Source organism: Xenopus laevis, chromosome 6L (genome assembly GCF_017654675.1).
Source record: "Xenopus laevis strain J_2021 chromosome 6L, Xenopus_laevis_v10.1, whole genome shotgun sequence".
NCBI classification, from domain to species: Eukaryota; Metazoa; Chordata; class Amphibia; order Anura; family Pipidae; genus Xenopus; species Xenopus laevis.
This window is the reverse complement of record NC_054381.1, coordinates 125058199-125084780: the sequence shown is the minus strand read 5'-3', so window position 1 is coordinate 125084780 and position 26582 is coordinate 125058199. Positions and strand designations below refer to the sequence as shown.

Below are 26582 nucleotides of genomic sequence, written 5' to 3'. Positions count from 1 at the left end.
TGCTTCCAAAATAAGGATTAATTAGATCTTAGTTTGGATCAAGTACAAGGCACTGTTTTATTATTACAGAGAAAAAAGGAAATCATTTATTTTCATTATTTGGATAAAATGGGAGTCTAGGGGTGATGGTCATTTCTGGATAACGGGTTTCTAGATAATGGATCCCATACTTAGACTTCATTCCTGGGTTGCATACAGTTTTTATTTTAATTCACTGTGCATCCCCATGTGAAACATCAGATTAACATAGGATTGAAATAAAAAGTTGATGCAGCAAAAAAAAAAATACTGTATAGAAGTGTTTCCATACATTCACATATTTTAAAAATCTATTTTCACATAAAGACAAGTGGAATGATCCATATGCAATGTGGGTGGCTCTAAAAGCAGAACAGATCCAAACAACCAACAGATAGTTTTTACAGTCAAGAGATTTGGAGAACCATTAAAACCAGGAGGGCATTTAAATCAGTAAAAAATAATAATAATTGGTGTTTTATCTGGTGCCATATTAAAAGTTTCAGCCTGTTCTAATCCCAAACAGCAGTGCCCAAATGTCAGGGTGTTGATCTAGCAAAGATATTCTCAATATAAAACTTGAAAGAACATAACTGTAGGTTGGGCAAATGTGCTGGCTAGCTGCCTATATATATATGTATGGGTCACAGTTGTAGCAACACGTTTTAAATTGCTTCGTCAGACATATCAGGCACATGCTGCATCTTCACATCATTGGTGAATACATATGTAGACGTAATGAATATTGCTGCAATAAGAAAACTGGGATGATCCCTATGACTCAAGCAATACTATGAGTCAAAAGCCAATCCTGTGCAGCAACAGATGGTTTAACAATGTACTTCTACAGCATATAAACTTTAACCCCCATCACCCCTTTTCCACTTTGGAAAAAAAAAAAACTATTTAATTTTACCATGTAAAGCCTACAGTAAAAGAGATACAAATGTACTCAACGGAGAAATGGATTATAGCAATGCAATAATAGGTATCGACTCAAACTGCTGCTTTCATCACTCAATGGGGAGGGGCCAGGTGATTTTTCAGTTTACACCTATCTGTGAAACACACTTCTTGGGATGGGGTATTTAAATGGACATCTACCTGCAAATTCTTACCATGAACGAAGAACATTAAACAGTGGATCTCTCTTTCTTACAAGTCATTTTACGTTTTGTGTTTAAACTACTTTCTGGTTGTTAAGCTAAGTGGCCCTGGCACCCATGAGATTAAGCCTATATTAGCTGTTTTAGATGGGCATTATTCAATTATTCTCTGTTTTGGATAAATTAGCTCATGTAAACAATAACCAGACAGAAGGTACAAAAACTTTAGTATATGGAAAATTAAAAGAAGTTCATATATTGTGTGTGATTTAGTACAGTTATGGGACCCGTTATCCAGAATGCTTGGGACCTGGGGTTAATGGTTCTTCCTATAATATGGTTCTGAATACCTTAAGTCTACTAGAAAATCATTTAAATATAATAGGCTGGTTTTTCCACCAATTAGGGTTAATTATATCTTAGTTTGAATCAAGCACAAGGTATTGTTTTATTATTACAGAGAAAGGAATAATTTCAAAATATTTGGATAAAATGGAGTCTATGGGAGACAGCATTTCCGTATTTTAGAACTTTCTAATGGATACAGAAAAGTTCACTCTTTTTAAACATAGCTGACAGGACATGTGTTTAGACTGAAAGCTTCATGAGAAAGAATATAAAAATGGTTACAACTGCTTGCACATTAATTGTTACAATATATTTTATCTATTATTAGGTAGCAACAGGAAAGCACACATACAGTATTAGCAGATCAATAAACTTGTATCCACTCTGTCAGCCTAAGTAACATTCAATATTGCAGAAGGTGGAAAAACACACAGCAAAACCAAGGAAACGTCTTTGTGTAGCCTGGAGAAGTGAACAAATATAAATGTGTTTTTGCATGAATGGTATTTAAAAGTTACAGCTATTTAACTTGTTACTTCCAAGAAAAACCTGTTACATCATGGGCATTTTCACAGAAAAACAAAGTACATTGTGTATCCAAATGTACATAGCCAATACAAACTTATTTCCTTGAACAGTATTTAGACTTTTTATTAATAGCCCAAAATAGTCAAATATTTACAGGGAAAATGCTATATAAAAAAAAAAAAGTAGGTGGTTGAAGAGTTCCCTTGCCCGGTTCAGCCCACAGCTAGTTTAAGTTTATTCAAAAGGAGTATCCTGTGCTGCAGTGGGGCCAGTACTTTGCCCTATGCATGGGATGCAGCACACACGTGGAAGGCTGGGTCTCCCAACTTCAGGAAAAGAAGTTGAACTAAGCCTGTCAGGGGATGCTGGGGATTATAGTCAAAAAGCAGATGGAAGGCTACAACTGGGTGTCACAAAAGGTACAGAATTAAAAATGTAAATGATTGCACAAATTCAATTGCAATTAAATATTCTGGCCATAGCGAGGCAACCATAGAAAAAAGAATTAGTGGCATGCAACGTTAAGGATAACCTGTGGATAATACGGATGGCCTGATCGGCCAGTTGCAGTAGGAGAAAAAAAAAAAATGATGCTGGGGACAATGGGCTCCCTGTGATTAGCATGCATGGCTGCTAGGGACTTGCATGGGGCACCTTCCTGTTCCATGTTTGGGAGATTGAATTCACTTGTCTAGAAAGCAGGGAAAGCAAGTTGCCAGGCAAAAGAAAATTAGAAAGGAAAGGGGGTGAAAAAACCAAAAAAAAACTTTATGGTAGGGGGTGATTACAGAAAAACTAAAGCTCCCTTCATTTGCATTTGTTTAAAACTCTAGAGTGGCAGAGAGAATGCAAAGTGCTGAAAAGCCAGAGCTGCATGGTGCTGGTCCGTGAGCTCTCCCATTCAAAGGAAACTCCTCCTCAATTGCTACTTTTGTGTCCTTTGTCTATTGTTTGCTAGGGGAAAGAAAACACTTTAAATAAAAAAAAAAAGGGGGTGCGTAATTCTCAGTGAGATACTCCTGGCAATAGCTCCAGTGGCCCTCTGTAACAGGGTGTCTATGGCTTGTGTCGCCAGTGCTTCTCCCAGCCACCCCCGCCCTTTGGCTCCCCTAGGGTAACCCCCTGTGAAAGGGCATGAGGAGGAGATGAATGGCATGCAGTGATGGCTGCTGGTAGCCCGCAGCGCCTTCTCCCTGAGCCTCATCAACAAACCTCTCCCTCCCATGATCCACACACACCGCTTTCCACCCCCCTGCTCCCCCAGCAGGACCCTGTGCAGGGAAATAAAACAAGGGAGGCCATGTCTTTCTACAGTCGGACAATGACCCATTCCCAGCGATCACTCCCCCGCACACTGGCTAATCCCCCCCGCCAAGAAGGCAATTAGCCTAAAGGGCGAGCAGCCGCCTCTCAACACATCCTCTGGGATTATTGCTACCATTTAAACGGGTGCCTTGCTGTATTCCAATTCAAAAGTGCCCACTAGGTATAGGTTATGCACTAGGCATGCCACTCACGTACGGTCACAAACAAATGCATTTAGTTGGCACAGAACACAACTGTGGCTGGACTACATTTCCCATGATGCTGCGAGAGGCGCGGGAGCGGTTTCAGGTGGAAGGATTAGGGTTAGAATTGATGCTGTTAGTTGTAGCCTTCTCTCCTCCATTGCAGATGCTCAGGGCAGCCCTATACACCCCCAGCATTACTCCCCCACTACAATCACACTCCATTGCTTTTACACCAGTTTTTTCTCCCTGCAACAACCCCTCCTGCTTTTACTTGTTTTCTCTGGGCAGCTCGTGTCCCGAATAAGCCCCCGCCCCACTACACGAGCCCCCCAACATGTGAGAGGGGTGTGAGAGTCTGTGGAGAGATCCCCGCGGATACAATGAGTGCGGCTCGGCTGCAGCGTGGCACTAGTACACAAACACACGCCTCACATGGACGCGAGAATACAAAGCCAGGAGTGTACCTTTAACTGCACCACATGCGCCTCGATCCCGACACTTTGTTTGCACAAGTTGATGGGCGGTCGCAGCCCGGGGACCCCCCAATATACACCCCCTCCCCTCACTAACTTGACCCCAGCGGTCAAATGTCGCGATACAGACAGCGTGCTCCTGTCGTGATTTCTAAAGGGGGAGGGACAGCAGGACCTTCTCATGCGGCCACGAGCTGACCCCCCCCCCTCCTCCACAGATCCTCCATCTCCTCTATCCATCGCTTTATCTGCCCTCTCACCAGGGCCGCCGTCAAACAGGGGGTGTCAGGCCAATATAAGCCCCGAATAAAACTGAGGGCTCCGACCTGCACCACCTCCCGCTATTATACCAGGACTCCCAGCATTCGCCTGTAGTTAAATGAGCGGCTGGAGGGTTGTATCGCTGGAATAGAGACTGGCAATCTCGGTTCCGTGGGGACCCGAGGCTAAAGCCCTTTCTTTTCCCTAGCCCCTAACTGGCTCAATGTGACCACCCCACCACCACCTCGGTTGGCACGGTCCGCTCACTGACTTGTGCTGAGAGAGGAACACTATACTGAGGTAGGAAGGGGGGCCAATATGCTGAAGTAAGTAGGGGGGAACCACTATACTGAGGTAGGTAGGGGGAGACCACTATGCTGAAGTAAGTAGGGGGGACCACTATACTGAGGTAGGTAGGGGGCACCACTATGCTGAAGTAAGTAGGGGGGACCACTATACTGAGGTAGGTAGGGGGGACCACTATACTGAGGTAGGTAGGGGGGACCACTATGCTGAAGTAAGTAGGGGGACCACTATACTGAGGTAGGTAGGGGGGCCACTATACTGAGGTAGGTAGGGGGCACCACTATCCTGAGGTAGGTAGGGGGGACCACTATCCTGAGGTAGGTAGGGGGGGGGACCACTATCCTGAGGTAGGTAGGGGGGGACCACTATCCTGAGGTAGGTAGGGGGCATCTCTCGGGGTAACAAGAGGCAACACACACACACTTGCTGGATAATCACTGCCACAAACTTCGTGCAGCTGCCAGGCAACTTGTGCCCACCTCGGTGCGGGGCAGAGAACCCCTTCTCTTCCCCTGGGCCGGTAGTGCCAATTTGGGAGTTGCATTGTTAGGCTGCCCCAACGCCGGGCTGATTCATTCACACGCTGTGCCCTTTCCCTTCCCCACACTCCCCATCCCGCCCGCCCCCCCGTGGGCACTTACCCGGCCAGGAGGAGGGTGCAGCTCTTCGCCCACCGGTGCTCACACCGCCCTATTGTCTCATGAGCAGATCAGTAGATATGGGCAACTCTTATCTCCTCTCCCCCCTGCCCTCCTCTCCCAGCCGCACGGGAGGAGGGGGACGATCTTTGCCTGTAGAGTTCACGCTCTCCTCACACTCCAGCCTGTTCAGCTTTACTCTCTCTCCGTCCCGTGTCCGTGCGGCTCCTCTCGGCTTCCTGCGGTCTCTCTCCCCCTTTTTCTCTTTTTGCCTTTGTGTTTTAATTTCGGCTCAAGTTTAATCCGATAGAAGTGCACGAGCGCGCCCGTACGGAGGAGGCGAACCCGCGGCTCCGCCGGACACTCACAGCTCAGTCACATTCACTCACTCTTCAGGCACCAGCTCCACCCGCGCTCACGCGTCCTCCCAGAGGACCGAGCGCGTTCCCGCAAGCCGCGAACTCTCACACACACCACAGGCTCCTCCTACTCCCTGCCCCCTCCTTCCACCGCCGCGTGACGTCACTCAGCCACCAGGCATAATTTATGCAAGAATTCACTAGTGCTTTTCATTCACATCTCTCTCGTGCCTCCTCCCCTCTTCTTAAAGGGGCCCGCGTGTTTATCTGCGGCTGTGTGTGTGTGTGTGTACACTTTGTGCTAGCAGCTAATGGTGAACACGTTCTGGCTAATCTAAATCACATTTGCTTCGGTCTCAATAACAACATATTTAAGCAATTTATAATGCTTCTCATTTTACCTCAGAACTGTACACAGAAATGTTCGAATATGGCGCTTTCTGTCCCTGAGGGACCCCCTGTGGGAGATAAACATAGATACAAATCTAAAGTATCTGGCTATCAATTACATTTCAGCAAGTGGTAGATTTTCTCATTAAAACCATCAAGGACGTAGAACCTGCAGCCACCTCAGTTGTAGTTGAACTGCAACCTCCACTTCCTATGACTAAGTGCCCTCTTTTAAGTGCTTTTTGTCACGTGATATGTGTATTGTGTATTGTAATGTGGGAAATCCAGTGCTTCTAATCACCTCACATTGACTGTGTGTATTTTCCATTCCTTCTAGTAGTCGTTGGAGTTGAAGGACTGCATGTTGGGCATCCCTTATTTATTTTATTTTCCTTGTGTCATATAGGAACCCCAGCTTTCCATGAGGGATCTTAGACACACTTAGATATCATTTCCCCAACCCAACCTCAGTATATTTGGCTACAATAATCTGTATTACTGAATGCCCAGTTAAAGGTGTTTAATCTTCACACATAGGCGTTCTATTATGCAAGATAAGGAACAGCAATCCTCTGTCGTGAAGCAAAATGGTGGGGCCGGCATATTCTTGTCTGCAACAGAAAAAAAAATAACGCTTGTAGCTTTAAGAGTAAAGATTCCTGTTTTAAACCAGAGGTTGTGGCTGAAACAGCAGCCTCTCATTATGCCGAGCACCAGTGCAAGCCAAGCAGGCATTAGGGGGCTGTCCAGCAAATTAGCTTCACGTGAAGGGGGACTGATTCTGGCCCGTCCAGGAACCACAATTTGTAATAATTACTCTGACAGTATAGGAATGATTTCATATCCTGTCTGCAGGTTCTCTAGAGTGAGTAAGGAGCAGGTTATTGCTCAGACCATCTGCTATTATTACATTTAATAGTGGCAAGACAGACAATTCCATTGTGCTATACCAATCAGAGACTACAGCATAGTCAGACCAGGTCCTATTTGTACAAGCAAATTATCTTGTAAAAATCAGGCTAAAGGTCCCCATAGACGCAAAGATTTCTCATGCCGAACGAGCGATTTTAGCGAAGTACGACCGATCCTTCGAAATTATCGTGCAGTTAGTGGGATTCGAATGATCGCACATCTTACGATTTTTCGGCCGACATCTGTCAGGAAATTGATCGGCCAGGTTAAAAAATCTTTGTCGGCCCCAGTGCAATCTATCTATGTTTGCAGGGACAAGCAGGCAGCTATCCTTTTTAGTTGATGGACAATTCATAAGATCGTTCCGAGATAATCGTGGTCTTACGATGATGATCAGATCTTTTAAAAATCTCAACATCTATGGCCAGCTTAAGAGCGATCCATGTTTTTCCGTTAGTGATGCATCGAATCCACTAATTTGAATTCGGCCGAACCCTTCGTGAAAGATTCGGCCGAATACTGAATCCGAATCCTAATTTGCATATGCAAATTAGGGGTGGGAAGGGGAAACATTTTTTTCTTCCTTGTTTTATGACAAAAAGTCACGCGATTCCCGCCCCTAATTTATAGGCTACATGGAGTTCAGAAGTGGATCTCTTGTCTGAGCAGTTCACCTTTTCACTGTTAATTCATGTGGCCTGGCCAAAAGTTGCTGTACATAAGAACCGCATTTGTAAATCTTGTCCATTTAAAATCATAATACATTAGCAATGTGTAACACCTGTACAGCATGATTAACCCAGATCTGTATGTATGTACTTATCCTGTGGGTCAGGACTGAAAACAGATCCCCTTGATATTTAGCCTGGGTCCCAATGCCACTTTATAATACGATGACATTTCTTCCTAAGATAGACAATGATAATTAAAATAAGGTGCAATAATTTTAATCTAATTCTTGAGTGACAAAACTTTAACTGGGTCTCCCAAAAAAAAGGTTAATGTATCCTATTGAAATAATCACTGGCTGTGGTATCAGTGTGTGTTCAATTGTAAGAGACTTTGTATCAAACAGATGTTTGTTATATGTATATGACTGATTATAAATCAAGTACAGCCTTTCCAAAGAAGAAAGGGGAACCAATACATTGTGAATAAACAGTTAAGTATCAAAAATGTCCAGTGAAAGCTGGAGTTGTAGTTCAACAAGGTGGAGAGTTGACGGTCCTGGTCCCATTTCTACATGGAGAGATCTGCTTGAAAGACAAGAGGCTGTCATATAGTCAGAACTTCAATCCTGTGTTGTTGCCCACCTCCTCCTTACAATGTGACTACTGACTAGCCTTATTTGTGAGCGTTAAAACTGCACCTGAAGGAGGATTAAGGATTAATTCTGTGGCCTTGCACATAAGCAAAAGGGTATGTTTTTGTGGGCTGGAAGTTAAATTAAAGACAAAGATTCCTTCATAGTACTCAAAGACTAATTGCACACCCCAGAACACACAGCAGAATAAATGCAGTAGCAATTTCATTTAAAATACTTCTAAAGTAGGCACCTAGGCAGATAAATGTGGTACCAGTTTTATGTATAATACCACAGAACAAATGACAAGATAAATATAGTGCCAATTCTGCATATAATAACCTCCTGCAATGCATAGCAGGATAAATATATTTTCCTGTATTTCTTCTTTAAGCCTAGCTCGGTGCTCAGCTGGGGGATTGGCACCCCTCTAGGAACAACAGAGCAATTCAATGCAGGGAGCATTCCCCTGCTTTAATTTAAAAACATGTTTTGGGGGCGGTTCCCTTACCCAACACAGGGGACCACTTCCAAAATTTTGGTGTGTGCTCTAAATAGGGTTTTTCCTTGCAGGTGGAGCAGGATATCTAGAAGGAGTGCAGATTCAAGAACAGGTAAATACAGCAGTCATCTTACTTTTGCTAAATTGATATATTCTTGTGTCTTTTTAACTAAAATTACTGGCGAAAATGCCATAGTTAATTTTTCAGAAATAAAAAATTATTTAAAATTTGCACTGCTTTTATCTAACTAGAGTTTATTGAACACCTTGCTTGATACAGTATATATACAGTAATAATGATGCCTATTGCCTCTATAATGGTATGAATCAGCTGGGGGCTTTTTTAATTTAACATAGCATCTTGTCCTTATGTTACAGATGATCTAATAAACAACTTTGCTGTGGAAGCCGCAGTTGAATACTTGACCCAAAGAAGCAAACACATCAGTGCCATTAAAGCTGATGCATTCCAACCATGGAGGGACACATCAGTGGTTTGTTTCAGGTTTTTTTTTTTCTTTTATGAGAATGAAGATACATTTGAAGGTCATAGAATTGTGGTTGTAGAAGCAGTGAAGAGAGAGTATCTTACGTCATTTGAAAATGGAACCTATGAAATTATGCATCATCAAAATGGAAACTTATAGTATGAACAATCTTTGAGTTATGATCATTTCTCATGATAGGAAACCACTGAGCCATGTCATGATCACTGCCTAACTCAAGGACATATATAGCCAGTCTCCTTTTCCAACTGCATAAAAGTGGATACAAAATCAAACCACAATGGCTCAATAATCTCTTCAGTTCATAGTATAGTGATAGATACACTTCTATCATTTCCCCCTGTTTTATATAATTTAGAGATGTACCCACACATCAAAAACATATTTATATTACATATGTCTTCTGGTCTTGTTTTCCTGTACTGAAAAACCCACACCACTTGGTGAATAGGAGAACTAGAAGATCAGGCACCTGCCAGTATCAAATAAAAATGAAAGGAACTTGTTTATTCACTAGACCTCTAGTCACAACCCCACCCTCCTTAATGTGATCAGATTTATGGGGAAGGAAGTAACTACATGCTGATATCATAGGTTGCCAAGCAACAGTAGAGGTGCAATGCGATTGATTGAATATTGATTACAAAGTATGGCTGAAGAATCAACAGGAGATAATTTGGAAGGTACTGTGCCTATAAGTATTTATAATTGGCACCACTGTTCCATCTGAAATCAGTGGTTAAAACATAAATGTTAAACATCCAATCCTTCCTTGGTCCTTGAAGTACCAAAAAGAAAGCCAGAAAATGTCAGGGATTGGTCGGAATGGAAGTTTATCACCAATTAGAGGACTGCAGGTTGGATGAGCCTGGACTTTTTAGTTTTTTATTGAAGTACCTGTAAAACAATAGGTAGCATGTTATATCATCTAGGGTCTCCTATGAAACATTGCCCCCAACAGCCTAATTATTCTGAAAAATTGTAGAACAGAACCAACCAATAACTTCTGAATGACATATCTCTCAGTCATGGTAGTACTTATCTTTAAAGAAAACAGTGATGATCAGGGTGACCCAAAATCTACAGGGCCTGCAGGTCAAGTGGGTATAGGTTGCAAGTAAATCTTAATTGTACAAGTTTGGGTGGTTATCAGAATCAACAGTGTGCAAAGACGATAAAAAAGTCTCAGGAATGAACCTTCCTCCTTACGATTATCATATTTTACATGTTCCTGGCTCCATGTTCTCTGTCATCACTGGTGGGCTTAGCACAGATTCAGGTCAGAAAAATGTCTGCACACTGTGGGCCAGTGAAAGTGTTTGTAAATAGGCAGTGGGCTGGGGTTCTATTTTTTAACCTGGTCATCACTAAATTAAATGAAAACTAGAATTTAACCTAAGACCCCAGTACTGCAAGACAGCATTGTTCATTGGCTTATGTATTATGAATCAAATTGGTCAATCCAGAAGAATTACCAGAAGTGTAAACTGCACTGTGGCACTTTAGCACTTGTTTTAGGAAATGAGCCCTATTATATACAAATGCAATAAAATGCAAGGTAACAGATGACTGAGACCTACTTAATTGTTGGTCTTCCTTCTATGTACCAGTTCTGAATCAATAACAAGGACCATATTCCCTACATACATACAGTTAATTCAGGTGTTAAAATTATTGTCATGTATTAAGCAAAATCTTTCTGCACGTCTTCATTCAAATTGCACTGAATTGCATTTTTGTAACGTGTAAGTATATGCGTAGTAATATATTTAACAGACAAATATAGACTTGGCTCCATTAAACAGAATGTTACTGCACACTATCTAAAAAAGGAGCAATAGTTACTTACTGTTCTTCTTACTGTTCTTCTACAGGAGTCATAATCAGTCTCCAGCATTCAATGGCAATCGAAAGTAAATCGGCAACCCCTCAGGCTTGTCAGCACAGCAGGGAAACTATTTTTTATGTCTCCATTTCTCTGCCTTAGGGCATGGGTGCTTTTGTTGGATGTCCTTGCATTGACAGATCTCATACCACAAGTCGGATGTAGTTGCACATGTCTAAAATGATGTAAGTGATGTTAGAATCTAATCTGTAAACTACATGAATGATTTACCATACAGCACAACACAACTGTTGGAAGGGGATAGCCTTTTATTTTTTGTGGGAATACATTGGCTTGTAGGTGCATTTTAAAACAAGAAACCATACAGCTTTATCTGATCAGATGATACATTACACTATGGAGGGATCAGATTTTGTAGCATCCCACAAAATCGCTGTTGCATGCAGTTGCATGCAGTTGCATGACAGTATTATGTAGGAAAATTAGGTCTAGCCAACCCAACCAAAATCTCCTGTGTACATCAAGCCTAAGAATAGATTTCCTAATTTTATAAAACTTGATATACAGTATTCAGGCACTGTGAGTTTTCGCATCGTAGGGCTTGCAGAATACATTTTGGCACTAGCACTAAATGGAGATGAAGAGATTTTTCCCAAGGACACAAGATGCTGTAACTAGATTTGAATTCAGACCTCCCTCAAACACATTCCAGCATCTTAAGGCAACCTCTTCCTGATAATGCCAAGATGATAATTATATATAAAGGTGCCTTAATATGAGAAGAGGACAATACAGTGTGTAATTTGCTGTGTGAGTACAGATTAAGAGACGGAAGAAATTTGAAGTTAATTCTAAATTTGATGAAGAATCAGTTTTTTGCTATACTTGGTTCCAAAGTTATTTGCAGGTGCCAGATATTTACAACATGTATAGGATCTATTATCCAGAATGTTTGGGAAATGGAGCTTTCTGTCTAAGCAGCCTTTTGTCATTTGGATCTCCATACCTAAAGTCCACAAAAAAAAAATGTAAACATTAAATTAACCAAATATGATTGTTTTGCCACCAATATGAAGCTTAGTTTGGATTAAGTACAATGTGCTGATCTATTTTTGCAGAGAAAGTGTAAATCATTTTTTTTAAATTAGAATTATTTGCTTAAAACTGACTCTATGAGAGATGGCCTGCCTGTAATTCAGAACTTCTGCATAACAGGTTTCTGGACAAGAGATCCCATATCTTAGGACAGATACATTTAAGAATGTTATTATCCCTTGCTACTGTTGATTAAACCCAAAACAAGATTCAAAGCTATCAGTTTCAGAATTTCCCAACATCTGTGGGTTTTTTTTTTTACGGTCTGTACCTGGAGTCACAGAGCTGCAGTTTTGATTGGCTGGCAGCTCCTCAGTTGTATATGCAGACTCTGCATTGCAAGAATGGAAGTGAATGTTGCAGTAGATAATGAACCACTTTAGCAGCTACTGTGTCCTTATTGGAAATATTAACAAGAAAAGTTGTGATCACTATAGATGGGAACCTGCGCATGCTCTCTAAAGCTATGTATCACGTAGAAGTGAAGTTTTAAAAATTACTTTTTATCACATAGACATAATACAGCACTGAGGAACATGCTAGTGCTTCATAAATATGGGTTAACAATAACATCATACAATTAGAGGAGTAAAAAGCAACTTTTTTACAAAAATGTAAAGTGATGTTGAAACGCCTTGAAAGTGTAATTGCTTCTGAAAGCAATTCTTGTCTGCTCCTTTGTATTATCTGCCCTGCTGGTTCTGACTCCTGAAACAATGTAAAAGAAGCCAGCTGATTACCAGTCATGATTGAGAAATGATTTGTGGTACATCGAGTCAGAACAGCAGAGAATAGAGATATTTGGGGTGGAAGGAGAAACTTTGCATGTTCAGTCATTTTGGTCTTTATGCTGATTTTCACCACTTATAGGATATTTTGATATGACATAAAATAAAAATAAAAACATTTTTTTTACCCTTCCCATAGCCTTTAGTGAGTTATTTAGTAACAAACTAAACATTAGATTTGATAGCTTGGTGTAAGTTTGGATTATACTTATTTATACACAGCACTGCATGATATAATATAATAACATATTGATATAAGCTTTCTTAGTTATTATCTATATTATAATTAGGCTGCAAATTGGTCAACAAATGGGTCTTCTTATGTACTGCTGATATCATTTATTAGCCTTTGATATCTCATTTCTTCCAGCCCAAATCTGCAGATACGAGACAAGTGAGTCACATTTCTGATAAAGAGAAGCATTTCCAAGACATTAGTGTTCATACAGCATCGCTGCACTTCATTTTAGGGTCATCAAATCAAATGACAGTTTTCTTCAGTTCCAAACCTAAGCACACCTCCTGCTTGCACAGGCGGCTCTTTAGCCTAAAGTACTGGGGAATTCCAAGAAGTAAAAAACCTAGTCATTAGACGAAGAGTGGGATGATTTGAATAAATAAAGAGCAGCAGATATATGCTATGAGAATTCCTCCCTCCAAGCATGCTTGATTTAAAATGAGGAATTGAAAATCTCCACGTCTCTACCTCTGAATGACTGAATTTACTCTATGGCTACCTTAACACTTTAACATCCTCAGCACACTGTAACATAGGGATAATATACAGTACATTTTTTAAAAAAGTTCTCATAATTGTACCTTTTATTCTAATTTGATTTAATTACTGTGGAATGGAATCTTTTTGTGAGTTCAAGGTAACCTGAAGAGTTCAGCACATAAGGAACGATATGAAAACATGATGTAAGAGGTAAGCCAGCCAAGAGGAATGAGTATGCAATGGGCTCATTAAGTGACACACACATAGGAATTGCACAAGAAATGACAACACCCTTGACAAAGAGAAATTTAACAATTTAAAGATAATTTAAAATGACCAAAAAATGAAAACTAACTACCAGTACAGGATCTATTATTTAGAAACCAGGAGAAAAAGAGAAAATAGCAGTAATATTACATTAGAGGGCTAGTGTATTATTATTGTTGTTGTTATTAATATGTATTTATAAAACACCAGTATTTACCATGGTAGGGCAAAGTGCAAAAAAGCAACTATATATTTGCAGGGGGAGAGTGTGGGTAGCATGTGGGGGTCACTCAGAACAACCTGGATCTGGAGTGCTGGGGAGTGCAAGGTGCTGGGGACCCCCTGTACCTTATGTGGTAAAATTCCATACCCAGCTTTTTTTTTTTAAGCAGGTTTTAGATAAAGGGAGCACTGTACTTTATAGACTTTATACAAATTGTCAAGGGGCATCCATCTGCTTATTTTGCACACGGTATGTGTCAAACTTACCAGTATAATCCAGTCGTAGAAGGAGCTGGAGCCGTAGATAGTGAACCCACAAGCGCCTCACACAACCGCTACCCACCTGGAGTGGAACAGGGAGCAGGGTTGTGGAGAGTAGCCAATGAGACGATCAGCGAAGTACAAAGGGAATAGGCAAAGTCGTGGTCAGGAGGTCCGAGGTCGAAAGGCAGGCAGCGAGATTCGTAAACGATGAGACAGGCCGAAGGGTCGAGACAGGCAGCAGAAATCGTAGTCCGGGTACAGGCAAGGGTCGACAACAGGAATTCAAAGAGTATAGAGACGCTAGGGTTTCAGTTAAACAACCTAATAACCAGGCAATGCATCTCAGTCAGAACCAGGTTTAAATATTGTAGTTTGGCGCCAAACTGGCGTCTTTCCGCTGGCGTTGCAGCACTGACGCCAGCACGTCCGTCTTAGGCGTTTTCGCCTGCGTCCTTGCGCCAGCGACCGCCGCCGGCGCCTTTGCGCCCGCGCCCGTCGCCAGCGTCCCGCGTCACGCGCCGGCGCGCATTAACGTGCCCACGCCGGACAGAACGCAGGCCCAATTCCTCACATTGCCCCCCATCAAGGAGCGGCCTCAGGACGCGACAACCAGAAGGCTTACCAGGGTAAGTTCCATGAAACTTTTCCAGCAACTCCGGAGCATGGATGTTAGAAGCTGGTTCCCAAGAATTCTCTTCCGGACCATAACCCTTCCATCTCACCAGGTACTGGATACGCTTGCCTTTTAACCTGGAATCCAAGATCTCCTCAACCTCAAATTCTTATGACCATCAACCACAACAGGAAGCGGAGGAGAAGCCATACGCCCAGGAAATCGAAACGTTGAGGCCGGTTTCAAAAGTGCAGCATGAAACACTGGATGAATGCGCCAAGATGCTGGAAGTTTCAGCTGGAAAGCCACAGGATTAACCTGACGAATAATGGGAAAAGGACCCAGGAACCGTTGACCCAACTTCCTACTGGGACAAGAAAGCTTAAGGTTAGCAGTTGACAGCCAAACAAAGTCACCCACCTTGAACTCTGGGTCACCTCTCCGTCTCCGATCAGCATAAGTCTTAAAGTTTTGTTGAGCCTTCTTCATGTTTTCTTGAAGTTTCTGAAAATTATTGGACAAAAAAGTCAATCGGTCCTTGACTGCAGTAACTAAAATATCAGCAACAATGGCAGAAGGAAAAGTTACTGGATGAAGACCATAGTTTGCGAAGAAAGGAGACTGACTGATGGAGGAATGATGAGCGTTATTATAAGCGAACTCCGCAAGAGGAAGAAGATTCACCCAGTCGTCTTGGAGGTACGAAGAATAGCATCTCAAATATTGCTCGAGGGTCTGGTTAGTTCGCTCGGTCTGACCATTGGACTGAGGATGAAAAGCAGAGGACAGGGACACCGAAATCTTAAGTGCTCCACACAAGGATTTCCAAAACTGCGACGTGAATTGCGGTCCCCGATCCGACACCACCTCATCCGGAAGACCATGGAGTCTTACAACTTCCTTAATGAAGGTATCAGCGGTCTCAGAGGCAGAAGGAAGCTTTGGTAAAGACTTAAAATGGGCCATCTTAGTTAAACGGTCAACAAAAACAACAATGGCGGAACAATCACAGGACAATGGTAAATCAGAAATAAAGTCCAAAGAAACTGATCCCCATGGACGAGAAGGCACTGGCAGTGGTTGAAGAAGACCAATAGGCCTAGAATGAGAGTCCTTGGATCTGGTGCAAACTTCACATGATGAAACAAACTTGAAACAGTCTTTAGCCATCCCGGGCCACCAAAATAATCTCTTAGCCAAAATAATAGTCTTTTTGACACCTGGATGACCCGCCAGTTTGGAATCGTGAATATTCTTGAGGACCTCCAAACGCATTTGTTCCGGAACAAAAATCTTGCCTTGATGAAGAAGAAACCCCTCTTTAGGAACTAATGAGGGTTCACAAATGTTTATGGATGCATCTTTAATTCCATCTACAAGAGTAGACTGGAGCAGGAGAAAATTATTAGAGTTTAAAATCGTCTCAGGAGCCAGAGGAACCTCATCTTCAGGGGAGAACATACGTGATAAAGCATCCGCCTTAACATTCTTTGATCCAGGTCGGTATGTGAGGTGAAAATTAAATCGCATAAAAAATAAAGCCCACCTTGCTTGTCTAGGTCTCAACCTCTTGGCCGAACGTAAATACTCTAAATTCCTATGATCCGTAAGTATGAGAATCGGATGTTTAGACCCCTCAAGGAGATACCTCCACTCCTCCAGTGCTAGCTTGATAGCAAGTAATTCGCGGTCAGCAACATCATAATTACATTCGCTTTTGGCCAACTTACGGGAAAAAAAAGCAACAGGATGAAGATCCTCTTGAATCCCAGTTCTCTGTGACAATAACGCACCCACTGCAAGTTCTGAAGCGTCAACTTCTAAGGTGAAAGGAAGGGAAATGTCTGGATGGTGAAGAATTGGGCCTGAAGTGAAGAGTGTCTTCAGTTTCTCAAAAGCCCCCTGAGCCTGTGGTGACCAACAAAACTTTTGATTATTGCGAGTCAATTCAGTAATTGGAAGAATGACTTGAGAAAATTTTTTTATAAATTTTCTGTAAAAGTTTGCAAAACCAATAAAACGTTGAACCGCTTTTTTAGATGACGGAATTGGCCAGTCAAGAATTGCAGAGGTCTTCCTGGAGTCCATCTGGATTCCCTGGGGAGAAATGAAGAAACCCAAAAAGTCCACAGATGTTTGTTCAAAGACACATTTCTCGATCTTAGCATACAGCTGATGAGTGCGCAGACGTGCCAAGACCCTCTTTAGATGTAATCTATGTTCTTCCAATGAGTTGGAAAACATAAGGATATCATCTAAATATATGATGACGAATATATCAAGGAAGTCTCTGAATACATCATTAACAAAATGTTGAAACGTAGCAGGGGCGTTGCAGAGACAAAAGGTATGACCAGGTATTCAAAATGCCCGTAACGAGTACGAAAGGCCGTCTTCCATTCATCGCCTTCTCTTATTCTGACCAAATTGTATGCACCTCGAAGATCCAGCTTAGAAAAAATCTTAGCCTCCGCCAAACGTTGAAATAGTTCCGGAATGAGAGGAAGTGGATAACGGTTCTTGACTGTAATTTTGTTCAAATCCCGGTAGTCAATACACGGCCTCAACGAACGATCCTTCTTCTCAACGAAGAAAATCCCAGCTCCTGCTGGAGAAGAAGATTGTCTAATGAATCCTTTAGCCAGATTCTCATCTAAATAAGAGTGGAGCTCTAAAAGTTCAGACTCAGATAAAGGATAAACTCGTCCAAAAGGAATCTGAGCCCCTGGAAGAAGGTTAATAGGGCAATCATAAATACGATGAGGAGGTAACTTGTCAGCCCCTCTTTTATTGAAGACGTCCGCAAATTCCCAATAAGCTTGAGGAAGAAGGTCATGGATTTCAGAGGCAGGGGATAAAGAACAGACTCTATTTGAAGAAAGAATACATTGGGAAAGACAAAAATTTGAAAGAAAGTTTACTTCACCAGTAGCCCAGTTGATGGACGGGTTGTGTTTCTGCAACCAGGGCAATCCCAGGATGACAGGGAATAATGGAGAAGAAACTACATCAAAGTTCATGACTTCAGCATGCCCTTTATTTAACAAAACAAAAAGTGAGACAGTCTCTTGCACCACAGGGCCTGAAGTAATCAGATAACCATCTACCACACGAAGAGCTATGGGATTCTTTTTGGACTGGAGTGGTATCTGAAACTGTAGTGCCACTTTATTGTCCAAGAAACACCCGCTTGCCCCAGAGTCAAGAATTGCTTGAAGTTCTACCCGGCTGTCTCCCCACTACAAAGATAAAGAGACAGTCAGGAGAGGTACAGGAACATGGCAACCGGTAAAGTCTTTTTCAAGCATCCTCTTACCCGTTGGGTGGATCGGACAACCCCGAAGCAAATTACCTGCTTGTCCACAATAGAGGCAGAGGTTAAGTCTGTGACGTCTTATCCACCCCTCTGGTGTTAATGCAGACCTAATGGCTCCGATCTGCATAGGCTCTGGGGCTGTACTGAAGACAGGTGGAGGAACAGCTGGAGGAAATGTAGAAGGCATTCGGATAGGAGGAGGTGCAGATGGTAACATCCAAGTCTGAGGTGGAAGGCCTGCTTTCTCAGCCTTTCCTTCCTCTCGGCGTTCCCTGAGCCTCTGGTCCAATTGGATGGAAAGGAGAATGAGATCCTCCAAACTATCGGGGATGCCAGTACGAGCTAACTCATTCTTTAATTCGGATGACAGTCCAAAACGATACTGGTTCTTTAGTGCTGCGGGATTCCATTCAGTATCATCCGCCCATTGCCGGAATTCTAGCGTGTAATCTTCAGCTGGACGGGTCCCTTGCTTCAGAGCACGCAGAGCTGCTTCGGCAGTAGTGGCTCTGTGTGGGTCATCAAAAATAATCGCCATTGCATCAAAGAAAGAATCCACTGTGGCCAGTACAGGACTGTGACGATCCATGAGACGAAAGGCCCAGGTCTGTGGTTCTCCCGTGAGAAAAGAAATAATAACCCCCACTCAGGTTTGCTCAGTGGGATATGTGTGGGGTTTGAGCGAAAACAGTAGCTTACAGTTGCTCCTGAAGTTCCGGAACACCTTTTGGTCACCAGCAAATTTCTCCGGAAAGGCCACTTTAGGTTCGGAGATTTCGGAGGTAATAACCTGAACTTCTGTTGGAGCAGGAGGAGTTGCAGCAGACGTGGAAGGGAGTACAGCTGGCGGATGGGTTCTGATATGCTCCTGTAGCTGCGCATAGCCACTTTGCAGCTCCCGAACAGCTTGCGTGAGTGAAGACAGCTGTTGAGTTAAAACCGCAAATGGAGAAGCCCCTTCAGCTGGATCCATCTTGGCCTGGTTATACTGTCAAGCTTACCAGTATAATCCAGTCGTAGAAGGAGCTGGAGCCGTAGATAGTGAACCCACAAGCGCCTCACACAACCGCTACCCACCTGGAGTGGAACAGGGAGCAGGGTTGTGGAGAGTAGCCAATGAGACGATCAGCGAAGTACAAAGGGATTAGGCAAAGTCATGGTCAGGAGGTCCGAGGTCGAAAGGCAGGCAGCGAGATTCGTAAACGATGAGACAGGCCGAAGGGTCGAGACAGGCAGCAGAAATCGTAGTCCGGGTACAGGCAAGGGTCGACAACAGGAATTCAAAGAGTATAGAGACGCTAGGGTTTCAGTTAAACAACCTAATAACCAGGCAATGCATCTCAGTAGGAACCAGGTTTAAATATTGTAGTTTGGCGCCAAACTGGCGTCTTTCCGCTGGCGTCGCAGCACTGACGCCAGCAAGTCCGTCTTAGGCGTTTTCGCCTGCGTCCTTGCGCCAGCGACCGCCGCCGGCGCCTTCGCGCCCGTTGCCAGCGTCCCGCGTCACGCGCCGGCGCGCATTAACGCGCCCGCGCCTGCGCCGGACAGAACGCAGGCCCAATTCCTCACAGGTATGTATATTTGTTAAAGCTGCATTAATGATAAATTAAGCTCTTTGAGTATTTTAGAACGTTTTCACATGGGGATTCTATGACTAATGCTCTGCTATAGTCAATTCTAGAATTCCAGACATAAAGCATCAATGAACTGCTGTTTCTTTAATGGTAAGGAGCTAGATATGACTACATATAGTACACTCATTTTAAAAGTTACTAACCTGAAAGTAAATAATTTCTCCCTTTTCATTTTCTGATCTTCCCTTTTAAACAGTGGCCAGTACAAAATGAGTAAAACGGACAAACCAAACGATACAGCATTTAAAACCATAACATATTTTAAGACACTAATCTAATCAACATTATGTTTCATACATATTTGTTTTAATGTTTTTTTAAATTCTTACAAACATACCATAATGAAACATAAATGTGGGGCACCCTTCACTTTCTAAATGGTTTTAATTCATATTAAAATATTAGGGTACAAGTTTGAATGGGTAAAAAAACTATTCTTTAAGAAGAACCCTCCTGTTCCAAATACATTTCAGACAATTGGGTTGATAAGGCATGTGGCTACACAGGTTGTGACAATAACCAGGTCCTAGGGCTTTAAGGAGCCCCATATCAATAAGCACATTATTAACTGAAGTATAAAAGTATTGTAAATCTGATTTTAGTAGATAAAGGGTGTGGAACTAGTGGATATTAGAGACGTGTTTAGGGAGTAGTAATAGGGAACATTCCTTACACCCATAGCTGGAAAAGGTGAAAGAAGTGACATTTATTTTGAAAACTGGTATCTAATGAGCAAGGCACAAGAGTGTCAGCCATGGCAGTTGCTCCTGTAAAATCATTTTGGGGGCAATGGTAGTCATCTCACAAATCCAGGCAGTGCGAGGTGACTTTAAGTCATTAGGTTCCCAACTTGACAAGTATCTGTATGTTACAGAATGACCAATTCTAAGCAACTTTTCAATTGGTCTTCATTATTTGTTTTTACATTTTTTTATTATTTACCTTTTTCTTCTAACTCTTTCCAGTTTTCAAATGGCTATCAATGACCCCAAGGAAAAACAAATGCTCTGTAAAGGTACAGATATAATGTTATTGCTACTTTTCATTACTCATCTTTCTATTCAGTTCCTCTCCTATTCATATTCCTGTCCCTATTCAAATCAATGTATGGCTGCTAGGGTCATTTGAACAAAAGCTGCTGAATAAAAAGCTAAATAAATAATATAATAAATGAAAACCAATTACAAGTTGTCTCTGAATATCACTCTCTACATCATGCTTAAGTTTAACTCAAAGGTGAACAACCCATTTAAGTCCTATCACGCAAAAGAAATATTATCCACCAACTGAAAAAAAGTTTAAAATTTTCCACCTGTCACCACTAGTATAAGCTGCATTCCATTAAATAACAGGCTGAAGAATACTCATAATTTTCCATAAGCCTAAAGAGCAGTCAGGTACATGGACTGTCTTGGAATGTCTTGGAAATCAGCAACCTTGGCTGCTGTCCATCTTCCCCTATTGTTCATCACTAAGAGACATGGGCCCAAATTCACTAAAGTTCGAAGTGACTAACGCTGGCGTAATTTCGCCAGCGTGACGTCATTTCGGAGATTCGCACATTCACTAATGTGTGCAGCAGAACTAACGCTAGCGAAAGAGAGAACGCTAGCGATGATTCGCATGCTATCGCCAGGCACATGATCGCCCTAGCGAAAAGACGTAACTTCGCTAATTCAGGGGGACGATAGCGTTGTTTCGAACTAAACGCTGGCGAATTTGCGCACTGGCGAATAAACATAACTCCACAAATTCATTGGGATGCAAATTTTATTGAACGTTACTTCCTTCGCCAGACTTGCCTTTCGGCAGCTGTGACCTGGCGAAGTGCTTTGGAGTGCATAAAACAACCTCAATCTTCACTTACTTACATTGTAATTTTACACAGGAATTTTTTCTAAGTCCAAAAAATGCTGGCGTATTTTCATTTTTTATGGGTGATAGGCTGAAAAAGATCGAAAATTTTTTTGGGGCTCCCCTCCTCCCCCCCCTACATTTCCTAACTCATGGCAACTTAACTATACAGTGGGCACATGTGTAGGGCAAAATAAAAATTTTATTTGCTGTTTTTAAGGTTTCCCAGGCTTGTGTAGTGATTCTACATATACCTCCATTGTAACTTCAATTTGGCGCCGTATGCAAATTAACCATCGCTAGCGTAACTTCGCCAATTAACGCTAGCGCAACTTCGCAACCTTTCGCTACCCCTGAGCGTAACTTCGGATTTTAGTGAATTTGCGTAGCGATGGCGAAAATACGACTGGCGAAGTGTGGTGAAGGCGTCGCTGGCGCATTTTCTTAATTCTTATTTTATGGTCGGACTTTACTTTGCTTTGCACAGCAAAAAGCATTTCACTACATGTCGTACTTTGTATGTTGTGTATGTGACAAATAAATTTGAAATAAATAAAAAAAAATTTCGCTGCTTAGTGAATCACCCCCATGGTTACTTGTTTAGTTACTTAGATTACAATAGTGTCTATGATGGCTGGAGTCTGGCAACTGGGGGACTCATGGCTAATATCATCTAAACTACATTAGAAAAACTTTAACTGTGCCTATTGTAATACTTGTTTCTTGAAAAAAGTGACCCTAAAGTCCAACTGTAGCCATTCATACAAACATATACAAATAGATACAATCTTGGGGAGGCCCATTTACTAAAGGTCGAATTTTGGTGGTATCAGATCTTTGTGAAACCACAATTAAAATCTATTTCTCTAAAATCACAAAGATCTGAATAAGAAAAGTACAAACAGAATGAAAGCTAAGCGATCTGAAAGAAAATACAAATATCTATACATCTAAAAATGTGAGATCTTGAAACAATTCCTAGCGAAAAAATATCCGAAAACTTTTAAAAGTCTGAATGGTTAAAAAAAAGGTCCAATAAGATTAGCATTGACTTCTATGGGACCTCAACTGCTTTTACTTGGCACAGTTTTGTATTAGAGTTTTTTTACAAGGAAATCAGAATTTTAGTAAACTGGCCCCTTCATGTGCCATGGGCAAGTGTTGTGGAGTGATTTAGTGAGCAGCATTCCAAAGCCATGAGTAAAGACAAGGCTCACTAATGATGCTATTCTGCATCCAACCTAATATTTTAATATTTCTGTTGCATAGACCATGTTATAAAATTACCCCATTTGTAAGGTCATTTTTTTAGCTGACATTATAGGTTAATTTGTTGATTTAAAAGACCACCACTATAAACTGTTTACTTATTTACTTATTAATGCCATGCAAAATTAATACAAGAATTGTATTTTTCAAACAAGGTTGCATTATTTACTTACATTAGTCAACAATGTTTGTTAGTTGTACTGTCTCAAATGTTGTACTGTCTCACATGTACGCAAAGATGTTTAGTGGGATTAGACTGTGGAAGGAAAGTTACACTAGTCAACACCCATTGCTCTTCCTTCAAATAGGCCTGGCTCAACGTCAGGCTCATACTAAACATTTACCCTTGTTTTGTTGTTGAAGAAAAGGTTTGGAAATTGCCACTGTCCCATGAAGGCCGCAGTCTGCCAATTATCTTTTGAGTGTACATTTACTAACTGGGATAGGATGTTCTTTGTACAGCTGATACTGTACGGCTACTTTGTCTTGTAATGAAGCTACTTTAGAAGCTGCTTTGATTAAAATGACTTGTTGCATGAAAAAACTCTACTGTGTGTGTTGGCCTGCTGCAGTGTTGTGGCATTGTTTCCCATTACTAAGCAGAACTGCAATGCTTCAATATGCTATTTTTCAGTATTCCATATTTTTTAAGCATATAGCATTTTGACAATAATCCTTAGAGTAATCCAATAATTCATAATTTGCAAAAGTTATTTTCTAAAGAATAAAATAAATAGACGTCTACATTAGTAATCTATATAAATAAGGAAATAAGACAATTCTTGGGGGTGGACTAAGGTCACCAGATTAGGGGAACATGGGAGATGATTCTAAAAATCCAACTAGAAGGGCTGCACTGATTACATGTAATAAAAATGTAATTATTATCAGCACAGCCAAGTCTCTGACACATTATTTTGGACCCTAATGTTTCATTACCCAGGTACAATCCTTACTGAACAGTAATAGTTGAATGGAGTGAACGATTTGCATGTTTAATGATTCATCGTCGCACAATGAAATCCATCTACATACAAAATGATAACATTTTCACAGACTCATTGTTGAGTGATCAAATTGGACAATCTCAATGGATTTGTCGTTTCCATGAACACTTTAATGAGATTGTCCAGACCTCAAGCGAATTCATATAAACTGTAAGTGGTTTGATTTAAATTATCCAGAGTCCCCCCCCAACACACACACATTATGATCTCAGTGCCCTGATCATTGAACAGCCAATATTCCTCTGAGCTAACTGGATTTTAGATCAAATTATTAATCCTGATCTGATTGTCCCCACACATGCAATAATGCCTTTTTGTCAGTTTATGTGTGTGAAGTCATACAATTACAAGTCTTCAATATTCTAGCAGTATTGTATGTTGCTGTCTTATGGGTGGTTTATACATGTGCTGATAATGAGAATGGCCTGCCATTCAACAAACCCATTCAAATATTTTTTTGCTGTGAATTTCAAAAAATTTGCTGCAAAAAAAGTGCTCTGCTTTTTTCCATCCTTTATGGAAAACATGTCACAAAATAGCCCCAATGTGTTGCTATTCTAGATGCCTGTGAACCTAAATAGAAGACAATTTAACAGTGATCTCTACAGAGATTGCAGAAACACTTGAGTTGCTCCAGCCTAAGGGCAAAATCACTCGATTACACCTATTAAGAAAATAGGTGTAATAAGTGCTTTATTCAAGAGTGCATAATGACCTAATAGAGATATAAGTAGGCTGATAATATCTCTGCTGGTTTTTTTTCTTACACCTAAGGGTAAGGTCACACTGAGCGTTTCGGGGAGATTTACTCGCCTGACAACCAATCGCCTCGTCGACCAATCTCCCCAAAAGCCTTCCCTCATTCTGCGCTGGCTAAAATGAAAAATCGCCGGTGCTAATCACATGCAGCGATTCGTTTTCCGAAGTCGCCCGAAGTTTCCTCGTGAGGCACACCTGGATTATGCATTATAATTCAGAATGTTGAGTGTAAATGGTTCAGAATGATAATGGAGTCAATGCTGCAGTTCAATCGCATGACCAGGCGAAAAAAACAGCAGGACAGAATTAAAGTTGAGAAGACCCCAAAAATAGAACACTGCATCCCAACAATGTGTATCTGCTTCAGCAAGATGTTATGTTTTTTGAATGTGTAACCATCCAACAAACTGTATGTCTTGCACTGTATTCCATACTTTGTAAACTGATGCAGCAGACTAAGTCCCAATATAAATAATAATAAGCCTTATCTATTGCATCAAAGAAACAACACATTGTGATAATTAATGCTGGTATAGGCACAAATAGAGCACTGGAACCCTCAAATTCATGGTTACTGCAAGTAACCTAGTGGACGCCTCTGATCTTCCCACAGAAGCAGCCAATAGAAAGGTAAGAGATGATCAAGACTGATCAGTAAATTTTTAATCTAGGAATTCAGTGGATTGTCACCTACAAAATCATTTGCGAATACAACTCTAAAAAAAATGGTGTGTTTCTGAAAGATTCCCTGAAATGTTTCAAAAGGCACGGGGGTTTCATCGCACTGTTTTACATTTCACTAGACACTCCTCCCCCCTTTGCCATTTGCAGTTACAGATAATTAAAGTCTTGCGATTGAGAGGCAAACCTGAAGCCCCACACATAGAAGAGTTTAGAAAATACAGCAACTAACTCCATGTCACTAGGGTGATAATGATCTAGTCCTGGCTTTTTTTTTAAACCCAATTCAACTTTATTCTAAATGGTACGTTGGCAAAATGACCCCGTTTTTCCATCTCACCATGCTCATTATTTCTTAATGGCAGTAGCCATTATGTCTTTAAATGACTATTCTATTGGAGCATAAATTGGTCAGCTATCAGAAGTGCATTCTGTTTCGTGATCTATTCTCCATATTACTTCCTTAGTTGGCTGCAATTGTGAAGGATCTCAGAATAGCTGAATCTTTGTGCTTTGGGCGAGAGGAGTTTCCTAATGCTGGAGAGCATCCCAAAGACGTAAACAGAAAGTGTGTGAAGGCCATTCTTCACATTCCACAAACAGAGCTCACACACTCAAGCACATACAAAATTCAGCATTTTAGTTACCTACTTTTGAAGTCCTGGCACAGAAAACTGCAGGAAACACAGAATGTGAACTTTAGATTTTGATTGAATAAACAATTGTAGGCCGTCTGCCTGTTGTAGGTATTTCACGTTCCTAGTGGTGCTTAATTATAAGATGCTTGTTTTTCTCACATTTTGAAAGTCACCTTCCCTCATGCTTGAATATAATAAGAACAAATAAGTCATTTTGGTATATAAGAGCTGATGATTTACACAAGTGCATTATTGTTGAAATGGGGGATTACATTGCTTTAGTGCATTTTTTCTGGAAGCCTATGATGTCCAAACATGTATGGGTTTGGACACTATAAAAACTGTATGGGTTGGTGAGTAAACAGATTGGGAATTCTGATAGATCCACCACTACTGAGGCTGTGGTACCTGGAAAACATGTCTGTAGCTTGGAAGAACAGGAATAAGAAT

General features: G+C 41.4%; 1 protein-coding gene and 1 long non-coding RNA gene across 2 annotated transcripts in view; one reads left to right on the top strand and one right to left on the bottom strand.

Moving 5' to 3' along the window:
• The window catches only part of chd7.L (chromodomain helicase DNA binding protein 7 L homeolog), a gene marked incomplete at its 5' end in the record, with an annotated part of 99224 nt that extends 93778 nt beyond the window's left edge, over window positions 1-5446 (bottom strand). The window contains 1 exon segment of the mRNA NM_001091800.1: window positions 5193-5446.
• LOC108719267 lies at window positions 4231-14343 on the top strand. The gene is made up of 4 exons (XR_001936193.2): window positions 4231-4545; window positions 8727-8767; window positions 9034-9149; window positions 11036-14343. It is a non-coding gene; the product is annotated as an uncharacterized LOC108719267 (long non-coding RNA).
• The last annotated feature ends 12239 nt before the right edge of the window (window positions 14344-26582 follow it).